General features: G+C 44.9%; 1 protein-coding gene across 2 annotated transcripts in view; it reads left to right on the plus strand.

Annotated features, from left to right (window-relative positions):
- The first annotated feature begins 1,516 nt into the window (after window positions 1-1,516).
- ZBTB8B (zinc finger and BTB domain containing 8B) overlaps window positions 1,517-22,550 on the plus strand; it is a 38,732-nt gene continuing 17,698 nt past the window's right edge. The window contains exons 1-4 of one of the 2 annotated variants that reach the window (XM_040468030.1): window positions 1,517-1,661; window positions 9,727-9,904; window positions 10,023-10,402; window positions 17,165-17,649. The gene's annotated coding sequence lies outside the window, so the exon portion shown is untranslated. The remainder of the gene's footprint in view (window positions 1,662-9,726; window positions 9,905-10,022; window positions 10,403-17,164; window positions 17,650-22,550) is intronic. The other variant, XM_040468037.1, reaches the window with a different exon arrangement.

The following is a 22,550-nucleotide window of genomic DNA, read 5'->3' on the forward strand; positions in this document are numbered from 1 at the left end:
AGCGGAGCGGAGAAAGGGAGGGAGTGGGGCTGGAGCTCGAAAGTCTGGATCCTAGAGCTCAGGTCTAGGACCACCCCCCTTTATGAAACAAGCCGCGTAACAGCTGCTTGGGGTCTCTTCGGGCTAATCCAACAAGCGCAGAGCGGAGCCCTGGGCTAGGGTCTGCAGGTGTGTGGAGAAAATTTCATCACAGTTAACTTCCATGAGGCTTCTCGAGGGGCTCTGAGGATATTAGGGAGATAGACACACATTCACCTATCTCAACTTTTGATAGCCCAAATCAGAACTTTTTGAACTGGAGCTGAATGTGGATTGACTTGTGAAAGGGGGACAGAGACAAACTTTCTGGATCTGCTACCTGTCAAATCCCATGGCCTCTTGTCTGTTTAGGGGCGTAGCTTTAGTAATTCCCCCACCAGCCATTCCGTTTTTTCTCTTTACATGATTGTTCCTGTCGTCATACATGGTATTTCTCCCACATTAAAAGCATGGAAATAAATATCAACCCTCTCTTGACCCGACACCCATTCCCTAATTCCCTTTACAGCAAAACTCCTCTAAGACTTGCCCACCCGCGCTGTCTTCAACTCCCCTCTCTTCCCAATCTCTCTTGAATTCACTTCAGTCAGGTTTTTGCCTCCCCACAATAAGTTGACCTAACTTTTTTTAAGATGTTAAGAGCCATGGCCAATTTTCAATTCTTATTTGGACCATTAGCATCTTACTTGACACAGTTGATCACCTTCCTACTTTTTATTTTATTAAAAGGTTTTTTTTTATGTTTATTTATTTTTGAGAGAGAGAGAGAGAGAGACAGAGTGTGAGTGGGGGAGGGGCAGAGAGAGAGAGAGGCACAGAATCCAAAGGAGGCTCCAGGCGCTGAGTTGTCAACGCAGAGCCAGACGCAGAGGCGAACTCACAAACCGTGAGATCATGACCTGAGCCAAAGTTGGAGACTTAACTGACTGAGCCACCCAGGCACCCCATCTACCTTTTAAAACTTTTACTTTCTTCACTTTGCTCCAGGACACCATGCCCTCCTGACTTTCCTCTTACCTTGCTGGCATCTCCTTTTCAGTGTTCTCTACTGTTTTTTCACTGACCTCTTGTCGCTGGAATGTCCAAGGACTTAGTCCTTGACCTTCTCCTTTTCGATGTCTGTAATCATTCACCAGATGATATCATCAAGTCTCACGATTTTAATTAACTAATTTAAAGAGAGACAGAGACAGAGTGAGAAGGGGAGGAGCGGGAGGGGGGGGGGAGAGAATCCGAAGCGGACTCCTCACTGCCAGCACAGAGCCCCACGCAGGGCTTGAACTCATGAAACTGGGAGATCATGACCTGAGCTAATTCCTCAGCAAATCTAGTTGGCTTTACCTTTAAATTAAAAAAAAAAAAAAGCTTATTTATTTTTGAGAAAGAGAGACACTGAGTGTGAGTGGGGGAGGGGCGGAGAGCGAGGGAGACACAGAATCCCAAGCAGGGTCCAGGCTCTGAGCTGTCAGCACAGCACAGGCTCCAGCTCACGAACTGAACTGCGATATCATGGCCTGAGCCAAAGCAGGATGCTTATCTGACATATCCACCCAGGCGCCCCGGCTTTACCTTTGAAACAACACCAGAATCCTGTCGCTTCTCACCACCTCCACTGCTGCTGTGTAAGTCCCAGCCATTATATTTCTCACCTGGATAAATGCAAGAGCTTTTTAACTGATATCTCTGTATCCACTCTTGCCTTCCTCTCGTATAGCCTTAATTCATCCTGAAAGTAATCTCTTAAAAAATATAAGAGAGTGGGAATGTAAAATGGTGCAGCTGCTCTGGAAAACAATACGGTGATTCCTGCAAAAACTGAACACAGAATTACCATATGATCCAGCAATTCCACTTTCTTGGTATATACCCAAAAGAATTGAAAGCAGGAATTCTAACAGATATTTGTACACCAGTATTCACAGCTGCATTTTCTCAGTAGCCCAGAAGTATAAGAAACCCAAGTGTTCATTGACAGATGAATGGATAAATGAAATGTGGTGTATACTTACAAGGGAATGTTATTCAGCCTTAAAAAGGAGGAAATTCTGACAGGCTAAAATGTGGATGAATCCTGAAGACATTATGTCATGTGAAATAAGCCAGTCACAAAAGGATGAGTATTGTATGATTCTACTTATATAACATATGGAGTAGTCACAATTCACAGAAACAAAAAGTAGAGTGGTGGATACAAGGGGCTAGAGGGAGGAGGGATGGGGAGTTCTTGTTTAATAGTGGGTTCAGAGTTCCAGTGTGGTAAAATAAAAAGGTTCCTGAGATGGATGACGGTTTTGGGTGTGCAACAGTGTGAATGTCCTTAATGCCACTGAACTGTTTAGTTGAAAATAGCTACAATGTGAGTTTTACGTTCCATGTGTTTTCTCACATTAAAAAATTTATAAGTCAGATCGTGATCCTCCTCTGCTCAAAATTCTCCAATATCTATTTACTGTATTCAGAGGAAAAGCTGCTAAGTCCTCACAATCTCCTTCAAGGCCCTAGGTAGTTGATCTGCCCTCCAACTGCTGGCCCCTTTAATCACCCTGTTCCGGTCACACTGGCCGTTTTTTTAAAGTTTGTTTGTTTGTTTATTTATTTATTTATTTATTTAGAGAAAGAGAGAGAGTGCAAGTGGGGAAGTGGGGGAGGAGCAGAGAGAGAGCAGGACAGAGAATATGAAGTGGGCTCTGTGCTAACAGCAGAAAGTCCCAACACGGGGCACCTAAGATGACATCAGACCCTTAACTGACTGAGCGACCCAGGCACCACCATATTGGCCATTAAAATAATTTTTTTTTTAATGTTTGTTTATTTTTGAGAGAGAGCGCGAGAGCGCACAAGAGACGGAGCATGAGCAGGGGAGGGGCAGAGAGAGAGGGAGACACAGAACCAAAGCAGGCTCTAGGCTCTGAGCTGTCAGCACAGAGCCCCGTGTGGAGCTCGAACACGAACTGTGAAATCATGACCTGAGCTGAAGTGAGATGCTCAACCGACTTTGCCATCCAGGCGCCTCTCCCATATTAGCCATTTTGATGTTCCTTCAAAGTTGCCAGCACTCTCCTGACTCAGAACCTTTGAACTTCTTGTTCCCTCTGCTTAGAATGACCTTATCCCAGGGGGGCCTGGGTGGTCCTGCTCTTGATTTCTGCTCAGGTTATGATCTCATGATTCATGGACTTTCATGGGCTGCGTTGGGCTCTGTGTTGACAGTGTGGAACCTGCTTGGGATTCTCTGTCTCCTTTCTCCTCTGCTCCTCCCCCACTCACTCTGTCTCAAAAATAAATAAACAAGGAAGGAAGGAAGGAAGGAAGGAAGGAAGAAAAAAAAGAAAGAAAGAAAGCTCTTACCTCAAATACCCATTTGCTTCACCTCCTTCAAATCTTGACTCAAATATCATCTTTGGGGGCACCTGGGTGGCTCAGTCGGTTGAGCGTCCGACTTTGGCTCGGGTCATGATCTCGCGGTCCGTGAGTTCGAGCCCTGCGTCGGGCTCTGTGTTGACAGCTCAGAGCCTGGAGCCTGTTTCGGATTCTGTGTCTCCCTCTCTCTCTGTCCTTCCCCCGCTCATGCTCTGTCTCTGTCTCTGTCTCTCTCTCTACCAAAAATAAATAAACATTAAAAAATTTTTTTTAAATATCATCTTTTACCCACTCTGACCACATTTAAAGTTGCAACTTGCACCCCCACATTCCCATTCCTCTCCCATGCTTAAATTTTTTCTCCACACCACTTACCACCATCTGACATACCATATATTTAAAAAATTTTTTTTAATGTTTAAAAATTTAAAAAAAATTAAAATTGAAAAATTAAAAAACATTTTTTTTTTAATGGCCATAAGCCTGGAGTATAATTGCCAACATATACTTGGGGGTTAAAGATAAAGGAGGTTTGTAAAGGAATTTTTTGTGTGTGTTTAAGGAGACTGGCAGGATCCTGGGAGGTTAGGATAATGTTAAGGCAAAATTCCCTTTTGCCCGTAGCAAAATTTCATGCAGGCAGCTGAGCTCCTAGAGGGAGGTCACTCTGCTGCTTCAAGGACTAGTCAATGGGCTGTAGGCAGTAAGGGAATTTGATTTTTCATTTGCCTTAGTTTCCCACATCACCATGGCAAGCACTTAAACCCCCTTACATCTTGATGAGGGTGATACTAGGTCTCCAGAAAACGGAGTCTGTAGATTTCTGGAGATCAGCTATTGATAAGATTGTTCTTTTCTTTGTTGTTAGGCAGTCAGGAGTGTCTAAGGAATATCATACATATCCCACCTGCACAGGGGGTGGGAGGGCTGCTGTTAGCCTGTACTTTGCCCTCAGCTTGCCCCACGCTCCCTCATCACTTTGACTGACATGCCCCCTTCTGCCCTGCTGGACCCCTCTTGGCTGATGATTTCTTGTCCCAGGATCTTCCCGGCTTTGGCTCCCAGGAAGGCCTGACACCCAGGTACCACCAGGTGGTGCTGTGGACTCATTCAGGTGAAGCTGGCTCTCCGTCTCCAGGAGGCACGGAAGGGGGCAGTCTTAGGATTCCCTCTGGCTCCTCTGGAGAAGCTTGGTTTCCTCTATGGAAGGCAGATGGGCCCCAGATGATCCTGGGAGGTGAAGTCTCCAAAATCCACCCTGGGTCTGCACTGGAGATTCCAGCACAGTGTTGGCAGCAGACCCACTACATAATTTGTGGGGCCCAGTGGAAAATAAAAATGCCGAAGTTGCTGCTAGAGGCAGCGTAACGCATGCCTAAAAGCATGCAGAATGGTTCTGGTTCAGTCTTCTAGAGCTGACTGTTAAAATTTTAGCAATTTTAGGGGTGCCTGGGTGGCTCAGTCAGTGAAGCAACTGACTCTTGATTTCAGCTCAGGTCATTATCTCATGGTTTGCCAGAGATTGACCCCAGAGTCAGGCTCTGAGCTGACAGCAAGGAGCCTTCTTGGGATTCTCTGTCTCCCTCTTTCTTTGCCCCTCCCCTGCTTGCTCTCTCTCTCTCTCTCTCAAAATAAATAAACTTAAAAAAAACTTAGGAGTTTTGGGGCACCTGGGTGGCTCAGTTGGTTGGGCGGCCGACTTCAGCTCAGGTCATGATCTCGTGCTCTGTGGGTTCGAGCCCCGCGCCAGGCTCTATGCTGGCAGCTCAGAGCCTGGAGCCTGCTTCCGATGCTGTGTCTCCCTCTCTCTCGGCCCCTCCCCTGCTTGCTCTCTGTCTCTTTCTCAAATAATAAACATTAAAAAATTTTTTAATTAAAAAATTTTAGGAATTTTATGAGCTGATTGTTGAACACAGCCATTATAAAAATTAAATGATATAAAAAGTATATGAAATAAATTATATAAAACCAAAGGTAATGAATACCCCAAACTCATCACTATATAATTATTTTTATTTTTTGATTGATTGATTTTTAGGGCATATGTCATATATTGACCCTGTGTTCCCTCACTCACTGGTCACTACTCTTGACTTGTAGAACAGGTACAGAACTGCAAGGAATCATCCCCAGCTCTGTGATAACCAGATCCACCAGTTCTGGGGGTGTGGGGGGTGTCACATCATAGACCAGAATTGACAACTGTAGGGACGGGTGGTTCTGCCAGTTAGCTATGACCACATGTTCTCCTCACTCCCACAGCAGATCGTCAGGGTCATCTAGTTCATTAGAGACAAAGGCATCAGTCTGCACACACTCGCAGAACTTGTATGTTTCACAGCAGACCAGCACTGGCACATTATGGGCTTGTGCCCCCAGGGCCAGCTGGGCTATCTCTACCCGTGACAAGATTAGTCACAATTGGTTAGCATATAGTGCAACAATGATTTCAGGAGTAGATTCCTTAATGCCCCTTACCCATTTAGCCCACACACCCCCACAACTCCTCTAGTAACCCTCTGTTTGTTCTCCATATTTAAGAGTCTCTTATGTTTTTGTCCCCCTTCCCTGTTTTTATATTATTTTTGCTTCCCTTCTCTTATGTTCATCTGTTTTGTATCTTAAAGTCCTCATATGAATGAAGTCATATGATATTTGTCTTTCTCTGACTAATTTCGCTTAGCATAATAACCTCTAGTTCCATCCATGTAGTTGCAAATGGCAAGGTTTCATTCTTTTTGATCGCTGAGTAATACTCCATTGTATATATATACCACATTTTCTTTATCCATTCATCCATCGATGGACATTTGGACTCTTTCCATACTTTGGCTATTGTAGATAGTGCTGCTATAAACATTGGGGTGCATGTGTCCCTTTGAAACAGCATACCTGTGTCCCTTCGATAAATACCTAGTAGTGCAATTGCTGGGTTGTAGGGTAGTTCTATTTTTAATTTTTTGAGGAACCTCTATACTATTTTCCAGAGTGGCTGCACCAGTTTGCATTCCCACCAGCAGTGCAAAAGAGATCCTCTTTCTCTGCATCCTCGCCAATCAGGCAATCTGTTGTTGCCTGAGTTGTTCATGTTAGCCATTCTGACAGGTGTGAGGTGGTGTCTCATTGTGGTTTTGATTTTATTTCCCTGATGAGTGATGTTGAGCATTTTTTCATGTGTCAGTTGGCCATCTGGATGTCTTCTTTGGAGAAGTGTCTATTCATGTCTTTTGTGACGGCTTCCGGTCGTATGTTTAGGTCTTTCATCCATTTTGAGTTTATTTTTGTGTATGGTGTAAGAAAGTGGTCCAGATTCATTTTTCTGCATGTCGCTGTCTAGTTTCCCCAGCACCATTTGCTGAAGAGACTGTCTTTATTCCATTGGATATTCTTTCCTCATTTGTCAAAGATTAGATGGCCATACATTTGTGGGTCCATTTCCGGGTTCTCTATTCTGGTCCATTGATCCAAGTGTCTGTTTTTGTGTCAGTACCATACTGTCTTGATGATTACAGCTTTGTAACACATCTTGAAGTCTGGGATTGTGATGCCTCCCTCTTTGGTTTTCTTTTTCAGGATTGCTTTGGCTATTTGGGGTCTTTTCTGGTTCCATATATATTTTAGGATTGTTTGTTCTAGCTCTGTGAAGGATGCTAGTGTTATTTTGATAGATAGTGCATTGAATACGTAGATTGCTTTGGGTAGTATTGACATTTTAACAATATTGGTTCTTCCAATCCATGAACATGGAATATTTTTCCATTTTTTTGTGTCTTCTTCAAATATATTTATATTTTTGTATATATTTAAATTTATATATAACTTATATATATTTAATTATAGTTATTTCATGAACACTTATGCTTTTGAAGTGACTTATGTTTATTGTGCCTATACGGTGAAAATACTATATAGTGGTGTGCTTCTTGGTTCAGGTTTCTTGCCAACTTTGCATTCAGTGATGTCACACTGGTAGTTAAAAATTGACAAAAGTCAGGGGTGCCTGGGTGGCTCAGTGTATTAAGCATCTGACTTCGGCTCAGGTCATGATCTCACGGTTTGTGAGTTTGAGCCGCACATCAGATTTTGCACTGACAGATTCTCTCTCTCTCTCTCTCTCTCTGCCCCACCCCACTTGCATGCACACACACACACACACACTCTCTCTCTCTCTCAAAATAAATAAATAAACTTAAAAAAATTGACGAAGGTCAGAGTGTTCATGTCATCAAAATCTACAAACACCACAAATCATGTTCGTCCCCCACTCCCCAGCTGAAGCCAGTTAAACTTTTACCAGTACACCCTGGTTGTACTCCTAATGTGCTGTGCCATGTGGTCTTGAGCAAAGCTCTCTTCTCTCCATCCTCCCATACTTAGTGTATCACTTTATAATTTACAAAAAAGGGACATTCTTTGTGTGCTGGGCACTGTTGTCCCATGTAACTTTTTTTTTAAAGTTTTTTTGGTGTGTTTTTAAATGTTTATTTATTTGAGAGAGAGAGAGAGAGAGAGCATGCACAAGCAGAGGAGGGACAGAGAGAGGGAGAGAATCCCAAGGAGCCCCCAAGCTGCCAGTGCAGAGCCCAACATGGGGCTCAATCCCATGAGCCACGAGATCATGACTGGAGCCGAAATCAAGAGTCAGATGGTCAACTGACTGAGCCATCCAGGCACCCCTCATGTAACTCTTACAACCACCCAGGAGGTAGATTATTGTGGTACAAAGAACAAAGGATGTTGCCACAGAGGAGTTGATGACTTTGGCTCCTGGGATGGCTGTCCCCGGGACTCCCGAAGGTGGCACTGTGGTTTGACTCAGGGAAGCCAGCCACATTCCCTTTCTGTGCCTCTGTCCCGCATTGAGAAAATAATAATAATAATAATAATAATAATAATAATAATAATAATAATAAATATAATAGTGGTCTTTCCAGCCATCTTCAGTGTTGTTTTTGGGACTTGTACATCAGAAGCCTGCCCCCTAGCTGTACCTTAAGAGTAGAAAGAGGAAAGATCTAGCCCTCTCTGCTCCTGTAGAAGGTCACAGCTGTAGGAGGTGAAAACTGGCATTTCCTTCTTACTATAACAACAGACAGTGAGAATTTTTCCCAAAAGGGAGACTGGGGTTGGATCCTTTAGGAATTCAGGAAATGCCAGCACAAAATATGATGCTTTGGTGTACTGATTATTTTGAACCTTGCACCTGAAAAAACAACAAATCTGGGGAGAGGCTTTCTCTGAATTCCCCCTCTCTGCTCAATGACAGATCCTTCAAAAGGAACTCAATTGTCTAAAATCCCCTCCCCTGGAGCTTCATCAACCAGGAAAGATTGACTTTTTTACAGGAGAGACTAGAAATTGACACCACTTCTAGAAGTGACATCCAGACACACTTTGTGGCAAACCATCATATCTCCCCTGTTTTCTTCTAAGGGCCCTTCATTTATTCTCTCCCCTAAGTGGCCTATCCCTCCCCTCTCCTTTCCTGTTAAGATGGTATATAACCTCCCAATCCTACTGCTTTTTTGGGGTATTTCCTTTTTCCTCCCACTGTGATCCCCACCTGCATGTAATATTAAAAGTGAATAAATATGTATTCCTTTTCTCCCTTTAATCTGTTATCAGTCTATTTCATAGACCCAACTATGGAACCTAGGATGGCTGAGGGAAAGTTTTTCCTCCCCTGCGATGTGGGGGGCCCAAACATTAACTGTCCTATATACCCCACTTGCAGCCAAATACATACACCCTGTGTCCCAAATTTACACTTGCTTCCCGATTAGCAGAAAGCAGCTATCACTCCTGTAATTAAAAACACCCTGAGTGCCTGGGTGGCTCAGTCGGTTAAGCATCTGACATCAGCTGACAGTTCTCACAGTTCGTAGGTTTGAGCCCATGTCGGGCTCTGTGCTGACAACTCAGAGCCTGGGGCCTGCTTTGGATTCTGTGTCCCTCCCACCACCATCCTTCCCCCAGTCCCGCTCTGTCTCTCTCTCTCAAAAATGAATAAACATTTTTTAAAAATTAAAAAAACACACAACCTTACTCCCCAAGGAAGGAACCCCAGTGCCTTGATGTTCCTTCTCTAGCTTTCTCAAATTCCCTTCTCAAAAATCTGCACTCTGTGACTAATGGTGAAGTTAATAATCCCTACACAACCAGCTGGAGACAATAGTAGGGGAAAGGGAGAAGACGAAATATCTAAAATGTGTGAATAGACACATCAAGGAGGGAAGTTCAAGTAGAGGCCATAATTGTCGCCTCCATAACCCATTTTAAGGCCGATGTTGTATTTATGGCTTTGCTTCTTCACTATATCTATTTCAGGTTTCTTCTGCTTTCAGTCAGTAAGGGACAGCCAGGTTCTTAGCTCACAGAAGAGACTCAAGCTTTGATTCCCGAGAGATCTGTGCCCTGGGGGACCCTCTTGTATGGAACTGCAGCAGTCTTGCTGTGACTCTGATCACAGGATTTGTACTAGGAATAGGATCATTCGGGAATACAGGTAAGTCTTTCACTAAGCCTCCTTGCCCCCTCTGTGTGGTAACAACCTATTTCCCCTTGATAGCCAGACATTGTCACCCCAGAAAATACCTTGATTTCTTTTTTGCTTGTCTGTTCAGGAGCATGAAGCGTTCAAAATGGTTGGGTGGCAGTTTCAACTTCCAGTTTGGTGGGAAAACTGTGTCACTTGGTGGAGGCATTCGTCCCTCAGACACTACAGGCTTTTAACACACCTCTCCTCCGTATAGTCATGAGGCCAAGAAGCAAAGAATGTTTGAGTTGTAAAACGGTTTCATTGTGAGAGAGCCACTCCTACATCCAGCCCCTTGGTCCTCGAACTGCTCTCTGGCTAAAGGAGAAACAGTACGTACCCTGGTTCAGAGCATTACTGTATCCTGTGGATGGCTCTCTAGTTCATGAAGTGTCTACAGCTGGGACCTTACGTGGACCTTCAGGAGGCCTTTCCATCATGGTAGAATGCTGACTAATGGAGCACGTGGTAAGACCAATGAATCCTGCGGGTACCCCCTGCTCAGCTTCCCACTTCTTGTCTTGCAAAGTGATTTCCATGGTTAGAAACAATATTTTGTGAGATAACAAGACTGCGTATTAAGTCCACAGATGGAGATGTCCGTCTTCTTTAGCCCATGCAGGTAGTCTCCACTCCTGTCATCATGGTCCTTTTTCAATGAACCTATGGAACAAGAGCTGCACTGGCTGGGGGAAGAGGCCATCTGGTTAACATCCACAGAACATTCTATTTGCTATTCAAAGCTTCCCCCATAGTTGAGGCCCATGGTGACTATTTGTATGGCATACCTTCTGTCTCATGATCTGGGACCATTCTAAGAAATTCATCTTTCCCAAGCCTCTTTGTCATGAACTTCCAATCTTGTAAGACTTCCAGCTGTTCAAATCATTAGTCATTGCCCATGAACTGGTACAGGTCCTCACCTCGGGCCGTCTTTTCTTCCAGGCAAAGTGGGTAATGAGACATGCTGCTTACAGTCCTGCCCTGCTGAGGGATCTCCTTCGCCACTATCCCTCGGGGCCACCTCTTGCTGTTTCAGAATCTGTCATCAGAAAACCAGGCTCTACTAATTTCCCCTTCACAGTGGAGCCTTGTTGTACTCACTCACATAGCTGGGAACATTCTACTGGTCTGGGCCCACTCCAGCAGGTCTATCCTTGCTCCTCTGTCCCCATCCTTTTGTTCCCAAGTCTCTCAAGCAATCTCCTTGAGGACAACCTGCTTCTATATGGACCCTTTCCCCGAGGGAACTGCTGGGCAGAGGGGTCAGATGGCAGTTCATTGGGGGGCAGCTCAGGTTACAAGGTCACCTGGGGTGCCCTTTGGTCAAGTGTGCAGTCTGCTGGAGCCCAGCGAAAACCCGGGAGCTATTTCTCAAAAGAAAAATACTCACTTATGAATGAAGCATGGCTTTGCCTCCAAGCCCTGAGGGCCTGTTTACAGCGACCTTCTATCAGTGTCTGTGGTAGGCCTCAGGGAGCACTCTGATTTGCCTCAGGCACTCCGAACGATCAGGGCTGAAAGCCTGAACTATGTGCACTGCATGGCCTGGACCAGGTCGGGAGGCCTCTTCTGCCCTCTCCCCCTCTGTGCCTTACTCACAGCTGGAGACTGGCAAATGGGTAGGAGCAGTCAGTGCACCAGGTGGTGCTTCCAAAATCCCAAATGACCCATCAAACCCTAGGGCTCCGTCTAAGAGGTGGGAAGTCCAAAGTGCAGCAACCTGTCCTTTGCTTTGGGGGGAATGTCCTGAAGTGTCTCAAAACATGTGACACCCAGAATTTTAATGAAGTGGCAGGGCACTATATTTTCACTGGATTTATCTTCCACCCTTTGGCACCTGCTACTTTCTCTCTCTCTTTTTTTTTTTTTGGTTCTATCAGTATCGGGCCACCAGTATGAGAGCCTGTGGGATGAAGTGACAGAAACTTGGAATGGAATCTTGACCTCTATTCCGTCCTCCTTCTATCTGAGGAGGTGTAAAGCTAAAAACACTTCCCAGGCTCCCTTACAGCGGAGGTTCTGATGTAAATCCGATTCCTTCAAGTAGATGCACCCACAGGAGACTTGGGAAAGCAGAACTAAGGCAGAAACCATCTCTCTGCAGCTGTGGCTGCTGGCAAGCGAGATCTGTTTGAAAGACCAGGAGCAGCTTCTGGTTTTTCGCACGGGACTGACTGAATACGGTAGGGTCAAGGCTCCTGCAGACTAAATTAGGGCAGAGACCAGCAGGTGGGCTTTTCTCTGAGGCAGGACTATAAAGCTAATTGTTTCTCGTATATTCTTTGTCATAGTGGGAAAAATGCATTGGCCTGATCAAGTTCTGGGGGTTGTACTGATATCTGTCCTCCCCAAAGCCACATCTGAAACAGCATTTGCAATTGGGGTCACCATTTGATTAAGTTTACAATATTCTTCTGCCTTCTTCAAGGCTATCTGACTTTTCCAGTTCCCAAAGACACAGATAGATATATATCTATATCTATATCTATATATCTGTGTCTTTGTTATATATATACATATATTTTTAATGTTTATATATATATATATCTGTGTCTTTGTTGTATATATATATTAATGTGTTTCTATATATATCTGTGTCTTTGTTATATATATAAACATATATATGTATGTTTAATGTTTATATATATATCTGTGTCTTTGTTTTATATATATATATTTTTTTAATGTTTATTTATTTTTGAGACAGGGAGAGACAGAGCATGAATGGGGGAGGGTCAGAGAGAGAGGGAGACACAGAATCTGAAACAGGCTCCAGGCTCTGAGCTGTCAGCACAGAGCCCGACCCGGGACTTGAACTCATGGACCACAAGATCATGACCTGAGCCGAAGTCGGATGCTTAACCGACTGAGCCACCCAGGCGCCCCAGGACACCGATATAAATGTGACAGAAATCATCACCTCCGCATATTTTAAGTCTTTAATGGTGGCATTAATCTTTGTGATGCTCTCAAGCTCTTTTATTTTAATTTACATTTTATGGGAATCAGGAACTTCAATGACTTGCACTTTGTTTTTCCAATAATAAAAGCTGTTAACCAACCTATGGCCTGAGTGCCAATGCAGGATTCTGCCAGTAGTTTAAGATATTTATTCTTTTTTTAAAATGTTTATTTATTTGCTTGAGAAAGCGCAAGTGGGGGAGGGGTAGAGAGAGAGAGGGACAGAGGATCTGAAGCAGGCTCTGCCCTGACAGCAGCAAGCCCAATGTGGGGCTCGAACTCACAAATGGTGAGATCATGACCTGAGCCGAAGTCGGTCGCTCAACTGACTGAGCTACCTAGGTGCCCCTTTAAGATATTTAGTCTAATTATACAAATGAGGAAAAACTAGCAGATGGATTTAGGGGCTAGATCTATCCTTGAGTGGACTTTGGTCAAAATTCCATTTATAACCAGGCTCTCTATACTTCATATTTTCTCTAGGTGCCTAGCCTCTTACCTGTCCCACTGTGATCTCCCTTGGACTGCCAGGGCCAGAATCTTGCAAACTACATTTCCCAAATTCCCAAACTCCATTGATAGCTGTGTCCCAGTTAGGTTGTGCCAATGGGAGGCACTTGGTTATATTTAATTTTTTTTAACGTTTATTTATTATTGAGAGACAGAGAGAGACAGAGCATGAGCAGGGGAGGCACCTAGAGACGGGGAGACACAGAATCTGAAGCAGGCTCCAGGTTCCGAGCTGTCAGCCCAGAGCCTGACACGGGGCTCGAACTCACAAACTGCGAGATCATGACCTGAGCTGAATACGGACGCTCAACCAACTGAGCCACCCAGGTGCCCCGGCACTTGGTTATATTTAAAGGTGGGAGGAAGGGAGAAACCTTTCTGCTTCAGGAGGTACCTTGGCTTTGACAGCACTGGGTCCTCCAGCATTGTCGGTAGGGAGTGTGGGGTTGTAGGCTACAGCCCAAGGGCAGTAGCAATTTCCTGGGCTCTGGATAATGCTCTCTCTCTCCCACATTCTTCAGTATATCCAATGTCTTTGTGACCAACCCCCTGCATTAAAGTCTTCTCTGCTTTAAATATGTAGGGTGGTATCTGTTTTCCTGATTAGACATTGATTCATACATTTCTGTAAAGCCCACACTCTAGTGCAGCGCAGAAGCATCCTGGGTGTCCAGGAATTTGTGTGGCCATTGTCTGATTGTTCCCAAAAGGTTTGAATATTTGAGTACAAATTCTTTGGAGAAAGACTCATGGTATGGTCCTGCAGGTTATTGTTGGGTCTTTCCTTAAGGGTCTTTAACTTTCTTTAAAAAAAATTTTTTTTAACGTTTATTTATTATTGAGGGACAGAAACACAGAGCGTGAGCAGGGGAGAGGTAGAGAGAGGTGAAGACACAGACTCCGAAGTAGGCTTCAGGCTCTGAGCAAGCAGTCAGCACAGAGCCTGTCGCGGGGCTCAAACTCACAAACTGTGAGATCATGACCTGAGCCGAAGTCAGTTGCCTAACCAACTGAGCCACTCAGGCGCCCCTAACTTTCTTTTTATTCAGTGGTCGACACACCTGAACCTACTCAAGTATGGACATTGGATGAAAAATCAAAACTGTCTTTTGGGGCATCTGGGTGGCTCAGCCGGTTAAATGTCCAACTTTGGCTCAGGTCATGATCTCACGGTTTATGAGTTTGAGCCCTACGTCGGGTCTGCACTAACAGTGTGGAGCCTCCTTGGGATTCTCTCTCTCCTTCTCTCTATCTCACTTTATCTCTATCTCAAAAAAATAATTAGAACAAAATTGTTTATTGCATCAAGATAGGCCTTTGTTCACTGGGCATGGAAGTATTTTTTTTTTTCTGTTACTGTTATAAAAATTAAATGGGAATTTAGTAGACTGTCCCTGATTCGTTAGTTGTTTCCAAAAATCTCTGTGGATCAAACCACTCTGATTTCATGCCAACCCTGCTGCTTATTAGTAACACTTCCCATTTTGTATTTGTTGGGTAACTGCCACCACTTGGGCTGTATCATTCCAGACTCCTCCTCCTGAAATGAGAGTACATTTCAATTATGGACCCATCCGCCATCATTCCTGGCTTAGAGAGGATGGTCAGTAAAGTGCCTTTTAATGATTTTGGCACTTCCTTCATCAATTGTCCTCTGGTTTTGGTAAAGGAGGTGAATTCTGGGTCTTTTCAAGGAATATAATTATTGGGTTGATCAGCAAGATGCACAGACAGATTCAATAAATCATCCTGACTCCTGAGATCTTTGAATGTATTCCTCTGGTTTATGGCAAAAGATTTCCACTGTCATACAAATGAATGACAGGTCAGTATTGTATCCAGTTTTGCATAAACCAACACTTCAATTGTTAGAATAACAGCTGCCAGCCATCAGAGGAAGCTCCCTGGATGCAGAATCTCCAGTGAATATATTCAAACCAATAAATTCATTTTGATCTGAAATCATATTCAGGCTTTCCTTATTTAAGTACCCTCCAAATTCACCTCCATAAATAGTCCCTTGCTTTTTCATCAAATAAAATAGCAGATTCCTGCGATTGTTTTCTTTGGGCAGGCCTCCCTTTCCCTAGTTTTTGTCTGCTTTTCATCCTCCAGGACATGTTATGCTTGGGCTTTGGTTCTGGCCAAGGGGCAAGAAGGAACTTAAGTTTTCTTCAGCAATGAAGGTTCAATCTTATCAATTAAGGAAGGATAGAATTTTTCATGTAAAGGAGGAGGGAACACTTCCTTGGAGCTCAGCAGACAATACTATGTTCTTGCTAAGAAATTCAATCCCGTCTCATAATCTAGATTAAATTTATTAGAAGAACTTCTCTCAATTAACCTACACTTAACTGATTTACTGAATTAACTGATAATCCCCATGATCACTTTCTCTCCACATTTAAAAAAAAAAAGTTTATCGATTTATTTTGAGAGAGAGAAAGAGAGTCCGAAAATGGGAAAGGCAGAGAGAGGTGGGGGGAGAGAAAATCTCAAGCAGGCTCCACTATCAGTGCAGAGCGCACAGCCTGATGCAGGGCTCGAACCCATGAACCAGGAGATCATGACCTGAGCCAAGATCAAGAGTCAAAGTCAGATGCTTAACTAACTGAGCCACCCAGGTGTCCCCTCCACACTTTTTTTTTTTAATTAAGGTAAAATCCACCCAATATACATTCAGTCATTTAAAAATATACAAGTCAGTGGCATTTAGTGTGTTCACAACGCTGTACAACCACCACCTATTTCTAGTTTCAAGTGTAGAGCTTTCTGAGTGCAGAGCTCTGTGTGACCTGCACAGTTGGTACACCGGTTAAGCTGGTTTGCCTATCTCTCACTCCCTTACCCCGGTGGCTGTCCTCCTATTTCTTAGGCACATCCCAATCTGTTTTTAGAACCTTCCTACTAGCTCTTTCCCTGCCTGCAATGCTCATCTGTTTAACCTGAGCATGGCAGCTGGAAGGTTGCCAACTGAGAGAAGCCATCCTTGACCTTCAGCCCCTCATAGCCACCAAATCACTTTGTTGGATCGTCTACCTGTTTTAATTCTTTGCCATGCACTTCATATATTTCCTTTTTGTAGTTGTTTTTTTGTTTATTAGCCATCTCCCCTTGTTATGGGTTGGACTCTGCCTGCACTCCAACCCCCCCCCCAGCTGCTCCCATTCATGTGCTGAAGTCCTAACCCCCAGCACCTCAGAATATGACCTTATTTGGAAAACAGGGTTATTGCAAATGCACTCGTTTGTTGAGTCGAAGTTTTACTGGGGTAGAGTGAACCCCTAATTCACTATGACTAGTGACTTTATATAAAGGGGAAATCTACACACAGAGATATATACAGGGAGAGCGTGAACATGAAGAGGGCCAGCTACAAGTCCAGGAGAGAGGCCTGGGACAGATCCTTCCTCCAGAACCCTCGGAAGGAACCAACCCTGCCCACACCTTGACTTCCAGCCTCCAGAAATTCGAGACAATGAATTTCTGCTGTTTAAGGCGGCCTGTAGTGTTTTGACACAGCAGCGCTCACAAACTGATACACCCACTATGAGAACTGAGCTCCGCGAGAATGGCAAGCTGGTTTGTCTTGTTCACAGCTGTCCCACAACATGTCAGTACTGTTCCTGAGCACCGGGTACCGCTATTTAACTGTTTCACTTGCATACATGACCCTGAAAGCTTTTCAAGGGAAGAGGGTGTCGGGGTGTTCGTTAAAAACCTGTTGAGTACATGAAACCATTTCACTCTTTGCAGAATTTCTGCGAAGCGCCGGCAAGTAAAATGTGTGCGGACTGATAGGTCAGAGCTCTCATTCTCCGGGCGACTTTAATATGCACGTCGTGCTTTCAGCTCTCCGGACAAAGACGCCGACACTTCGCAGGTCCCTCGAGTGGGACTCAGAAGACCGAACAGAGCTCCAGCCTTCTGCTAGTGTCCGTTCTTGCCCCTTTTGGCATCTCGGGACTTGTAGTTTTGTCCACTATATCTTTGCTGGAGAAACGAACGCTGAGACCACAACTCCCGTCACCGCGCGAGGACTGGCGCCATCAGAGCGCAGCCTCAGGAGGGGGCACGGGCGCCATTGACTAACCCGCTGGTCGAAGGGTCCGCCTTCCTGAGCCTAGGAGCCCCTGTGATTGGTCAGCTGCCTCGCTTCTCACGGAGGGGGCGACAGGTGAATGAAAGAGGGGCGTGTCGCTGTGCGGTAGCTCGGCCGCAAGGCTGGATCCCGCTGAAAGGTGAGAGTCGAGAAGCGGGTTCGCGCTACCCCTTTCATTGGTTTGGGGAACATTCGGGGCGCCCCAGGAGGTCCGCCTTGGGTGGAGGGAGCGGGCAGAGAGCTCCCCTCTTGGTCGGCCTCCCTCGGACCTCCGGGCCCTGGCTGCTCCCGAGACCTCCCACCACCCAAACCTGAGCTGGATGACCGACCCTTCCCTCCCTCCAGAGTGGGGAGCGTCGGCGCGGCGGCAGCTGTCCCCCTTTCCGTGGTATTGGGCTGTCTCGCCGCGTCGTCCAGCCGGGTGGTCCTGGCGCCCGCCCATTGCGATGGTGCTGGGACGCGAGGGCTCGGCCAGGTTGGGGCAATGCCCACCGCAGCGATGGTCACTTTGTCTGCAGGAGGCAACGAGACGGGTAAGGCCCCTGTTTCCCACCCTCAGGAGCCAAAGACCGGTCCAGGAACTGGTTCCGGTGATCTCCGCAGGGTCGTCTGTCTTTGGAAGGTGGGGAAGGGGTGGAGATCCCCTTGTGTTGGGAACAGTTTAGCAGGTGAACCCAAGGTGCAGTTGACCCTGAAATTTTTTCTGTGAAAATGGAAACTCTTCACCCGTGTCGTTCCCCTTCCCTCCATGCGTTGGGAGAGGAGTGACTTCCTGAACCCTATGGGGAGTCAGGTTGGCATAGCGGTTAAGAATGTCAACCCTGGAATCAAACCAATTTTGGTTTCAGTCCTGACTTGCACATGTTAGCTATAAATCTGAACTTCAGTTTCCTCCCCTAAAAAAAGAGGGTATAACAATGATATCTACTGCATTGGGTTATCGTGAGGTAAAAGTTAATTAATGCTTGTAAAGTACTGTCTACAGTGCTTCATGAAGAGTGGTGTTCAGTAAATGCTAGCAATGGATGAGCAGGTTTTCATTATTCTCAGGTTGGTGAGACTGAAGGAGTCTTGGCAGAGTCGGCGGGTGGAATTCAAGGCTGGTTTTGGTGCCAGCATGAAGGCAGTCATGTGATCTGGGTAGCATTCCCTAGGGGAACGTGGGAGTGTGCTGTAGAGAGTAGTGTTGGCATCTGCTCTCTCCCGGAGGACATGCACGGTGTACTTGGCTCATTTTTCTATTCCTGGCACCTTCCTTGTATGTAACCAGTAACTGTTGAATTGAATTGCAACAGTCAGAGGGCTGGGGGTTCCCCTAACCGGTGAGGCTAAGTGTACTTCTGACAGCAGTAGATCCAGAGAGCTTCTTTCCAAGGAGAAGTAGTGATCCTCAGCCTGTCCCACGGTTGCAGGGCACCAAAGGCAAGTGATATGAATAAGGATTTCCACACTATATGCCAAATACAGGGTTGGGGAAAGGGTTGTGGACAGACTTTTGCCAAGTTAAGGAGTATTGACATGACCCGACAGAATCTGGATTATTTGCAGAGAGAAAGCCAAAGGAAATGGGTTTGGGGTACTGTTGCTGGAAAGGAGCATCTTCCAGTGAAAGATGGAAGTGCCCTGTCGATAAAACTGTTCTTCAGCTAAGAAGTGTTGGGCCTACACCAGTTTATCTCCCTGATTGGCCAACTCGTTATTCCTCTGCCCTTCCTCCTTTACCCCCTTTGTTTAAAAAGAAAAAAAATGAAAGCAGTACATGCACTTAGTGAAACATTCTAACAGGTTGAAAATGAAAAGTGGCGATCCCTTCACATACTTCTTACCCTTAATCTCTCTTCTCAAGGGTGTCTGCTATTAACTCTTGCTTGTGTAACCCTACATTGAAAAAAATCATGCTTATCCAGATGGAATCATATGGTACATTTTGTTTTGCTTCTTGTCTTTTTCTCTCAATATACCTTGATGACCTATCCATAACAAACACACACAACTCTGGCTCATTAAAAACGTGGCTGCATAGTATTCCCCTGTGTGATTGCACCTCATTTATTTAACTTGTCCCCTGTTGGACATTCTTTATACTTTTGTGCTCATATAAAAGCCTGGTGAATGGACATCTCTGAACTTGTAATTTGATATTTTTTGGCAACACATCCAAAAGGGTAAATTTTTATATTGATATTTCTGGGACAAAAGAAGTGTGCATTTTAAGTTTTAATAAATATTGCAAAATTCCTCTCTAGAATGGTGTTCCAAGTTACATCTGCATCACCAGTGGATATTAGCACATGACAGTTGACAAACGTGATGTTACCAGTCTGATAGGTTTTCTTTCAGTTCTGAGGAAGGGAGTAAACTATGGTATTGAAATGTTGTATTTTCCTATATCTTGATTTTCCCTTCATATTTTTTATTTTTCTTTAAAGTTGATTTATTTATTTTGAGAGACAGAGAGAGAGAGAGAGAGAGAGAGAGCGAGCATGAGCAGGGAAGGAGCAGAGAGAGAGGGAGAGAGAATTCCAAGCAGGCCCTGAGCTGTGGCAGAGCCTGAGGCGGGGCTCGATCTCATGAACCCATGAGATCATGACCTGATGACCTGAGCTGAGATCAAGAGTTGGACCCTTAACGAGCTGAGCCACCCAGGCACCCCATTTATATTTTTTTAAGGTTTTTTTTTTTTTTAATTTATTTTGAGAGAGAGAGAAAGAGAGTGTGCACCAATGCGTGTGAGTCAGGAAGGGACAGAGAGAGGGAGACAGAGGATCCAAAGCAGGCTCTGCACTGTCAGCGTAGAGCCCGATTCAGGGCTCAAACTCATGAACCTTGTGAGATCAAGACCTGAGCCACCCAGGTGCCCCTCCCTTCGTATTTTGATTGCCAAAGGCAGCAGCAGGAACTGCTGGGAAGGCTTGGTTGGAAAAGTCAGAAGAGGTGGGAATGACAGTGAAGCCTTAGTCCTGTGACAACTTTCAGGGTTGATTTATTTGGGAATCGTAGAATTTTGCAGATATCTAACGGTTTTCTTCCTTTCTGAAGCAAATGTTAATTTTAACTACTTTGGATGAAAAAATTCCAGAAATTATGATATAACTTCCTTGACTTTACAATGAATATAAACAGATAAGAATCTTCTTGAGGACTTAAGCCCATCACTTATAGCCCTGGGCTATAATTTAGTGCTGTCCTAAGGCCATTTTGAATATGTAGGAGCATTTAATGTTGCTTAGCTAAATGGCCTCAGGCTGATGTTTTGAAAAAATTCCTGGGTCTATTTTTTTAAGAAACATTTTTTACCTTTTCCTGGCTGTCAACTCTCACTTTTGTCAGTTTACTATCTTATAGAGGATCCTCTCTACTTTTCTCCCTAATTGGTTGTCTAGTTTCTAAACTGAAACAAGTGAAATGCATCACTTGTTATAAATATGTATAAAGTAAGTGTGAACTGCCAGTTAATAAGGTTCTTGTGGGTCTTTAATGAGTATAGTCCGTGTAGTTAGTACACAGACTATGGGGAATCAATTTTGCCAATGGAAGAGCCCTTTTTGTGGGGAGAAAGTGCCTGGTTTTTGGCTGGTTAGGGTATTGTGGCATTGCATTTGTAGAAAGGAAGAGCACTAAGGAGTTGTGAGTTGTGGTTGGCAGCTCTAACCAGGCCTTTTGTGATTCCAGTAGAGGGATGATGGACTTGGTTCTAGAAACTTCCCTGTGCTCAGTGGGTCAATACGGAAAAGGGGTAGTCAATGGATTGTTACGGAAACCGAAGTTCTGCTGCTTGTCGCTCTAAAGGCCAATACTCAAGAGATGAGTTTTGATTGAAAAAGAATGTGAGTTTTGTTCAGAAGCCCAGGGACCTGGGGAGAAGGCGGACTCTTGTCCAAAAGCCAACACCGAGGTTTCTGCCTGACCCAGGGATTTTTAAAGCGATTTAATCAGTTAACGGAGTACCATGGTCTTTGACATTTCTTGATTGTGTGAGGACTTGATGATGCCAGCTACAGAATTATCTCAGTGCTCAGAGGTTGTGCAAGAACGTCTGGTTCCTGGTTACCCGGGGGTTGTGCAAGAGCACTCTGATCTTTCTGCAAAGGAGGGCAAGGTTTGCAGATGTGTAAAGGGAGGTCAGCAAAGTCATTTGCGTGACCTTAAAAAAGAAAAACATTTTGCTCAATGTTTCTGGGCTAATCAGAAAGCTGAGGTGGCTTCAAACAGACTTGCTGGCCTTTGTGGCCTAGGAAAGTTCTGGTCCTTCATTCCCCAAGGCCAGTGGTCCGCAAGTCTTAAAAGAAAGTAAATTAGTTCTGTTACAGATCAAGGGCCTTAAGTCAGCAAGCAAGGAGTGTGTTAACTTGAAGTAGGTTGACCCTTAAGACCAGGCTGGAGTGCTGTTGCAGGTTGGCTCTGTGGTTTGTGTGATGGGAAAAGATGGAAGAGAGAGAGCTCGGGGAAGGTCAGCATCTGTCTTTCGCAGTAGCAGAAGGATGGTAAACTTGATTTATACCTGCTCTACTTAGCAGTTAAGAAAGGAGTATTCCTTTCTACTTACCGAACCTACTTTGTCCAAAGCACTTTGCCAGGTGCTATGGGGGATAGCAAATGAAGTAAGATGTGGCTTGTACCTTCCAAGGCTTTTAGTCCCCTGACCAATGAGGGTCAGGACCTAAAGTTTGGAGGAGTGGACCAAGGATAGTGGAGTCAATCCGTTAAGAGTCTCTCAATTGCAAGAGATAGAAAACCCAGCTGAGACCAGCTAAGGCAAAAAGGGACTTAACTGGCCTCTGGCACAGCATGAGTTGGGGCCCAGATGGTGTCCCCGGGGTACCTGTTGTTCCTGTCTGAACTGAGCTGTCATCTTTGTTGGGCGGTTCTCTTGGTGGTGAGGCAGCATCTTAAAAAAAATTTTTTTTTAATGTTCTTATTTATTTTTGAGGCAGAGAGAGACAGAGCATGAGCAGGGGAGGGGCAGAGAGAGAGGGAGACACAGACTCAGGAAGCAGGCTTCAGGCTCCGAGCTGTCAGCACAGAGCCCGACGCGGGGCT

Source organism: Herpailurus yagouaroundi, unplaced genomic scaffold (genome assembly GCF_014898765.1).
Source record: "Herpailurus yagouaroundi ecotype Mexico unplaced genomic scaffold, PumYag 77, whole genome shotgun sequence".
In the NCBI taxonomy this organism is placed as follows: domain Eukaryota; kingdom Metazoa; phylum Chordata; class Mammalia; order Carnivora; family Felidae; genus Herpailurus; species Herpailurus yagouaroundi.